Below are 1,449 nucleotides of genomic sequence, written 5' to 3' on the forward strand. Positions count from 1 at the left end.
CTGGAGTTTGCTCATATGTGCATGGCCCTTGTGTGCAGGTGCAGCTACTGCTCAGCGTACTCTACAAAGACAAGGTAGCAGATGTGGTGTATGTTAAGTGGTTTGATGCTCCAGAAGATGAATGGAACCGTGAACTGAATCTCCGTCCGCTGCGATGGCAGAGGTAATAAAAGTAGTTTACACACAGTCGTAATTTCAGTTGTATACCTCCCTCTCTTGCACTAACACTAACCATTGATTGTCCACACAACCTCACTTCCAGGGTGACTGGAAAACCAGCAGCAGCTTATGGGTGTATCCCATTTGAGACCATTATCGAGAGAGTGTGCATTGTTCGGATCTCCCAAGTTAAAGTCAAACGTACACGTGGTTCCTCCAGCAGAAGCATGGATGATGTGGAAGAGTCCATGGGCAATCCAGTTCCCACAGCACAATTTGTGCTCAACGAGCTCAATGGCGGCCCACCCCATGGCCTTTTGCCAGTCGTGTTGGAGGATATTGCTGAAGAAGTCAGGCAGCAGTCTCAAGAGAGTGAAAAGCGAAGCTTGCGCCCATCAGAAGTGCGGGCACTATTGGACAAGCTTATGGCCATCGAGGAATGGGAGCAATGGGAGTCTGGTTGCGTGTGGTCAAAAGATGATGACACAGATGAAGTTTCATCAGACGAGGCGTAGCAAAGACGTCCTGGATAATAACGACCGGGTAGAGGAGGATTGATCAATTGGGGCTCATGGGAGTAGGAAATGACTGTTTGCGTTGTGCTGATAGTGTCGGAGAATTTATTCTGTTAAGTGTTTTGGTTGTGTTTTGGAGTTGCAGCATTAATAGGCCAGATAACATGTGGATTATTCATTTAGTAAAGCAGACTGAGGGATTGTGGGCTGAGAGCTGAGATTCCTTGTGTGATGTGTGATAGTAACGTATGAAGAGTATGTGAAAATTGTAATCCCCTGAGCTTCTATGCATCCCATGTATTTCTGTACACAAATGACACATGTAAACAACATCCTGGCAAGTATACAGCATAGCCTAAACAAGGTCAGGTATAGGCTGTCATGTAAACATGAAGGCCTATTATGTGATGCCTATAGCAGTCTTGTAATAGGCACTCGTGTACACACGCACCTGTATAGGCACTGTTGTTTACAACATCACATGTAGACACATCTGTATACCAGTCATGTTTACCACATAGCCTAAACAAGGTCAGGTATAGGCTGTCATGTAAAGGCCATTGCATATTACGTGATGCCTATAGCGGTCTTGTAATAGGCACTCATGTACACACGCAGCTGTATAGGCACTGTTGTTTACAACATCACCTGTAGACGCATGCATATACCTGGCAAGTATACACCACAGCCTAAACAAGGTCAGGTATAGGCTGTCATGTAAAGGCCATTGCATATTACGTGATGCCTATAGCGGTCTGTAATAGGCGCTCATGAC

Source organism: Volvox carteri, assembly GCF_000143455.1.
Source record: "Volvox carteri f. nagariensis unplaced genomic scaffold VOLCAscaffold_33, whole genome shotgun sequence".
NCBI lineage: Eukaryota > Viridiplantae > Chlorophyta > Chlorophyceae > Chlamydomonadales > Volvocaceae > Volvox > Volvox carteri.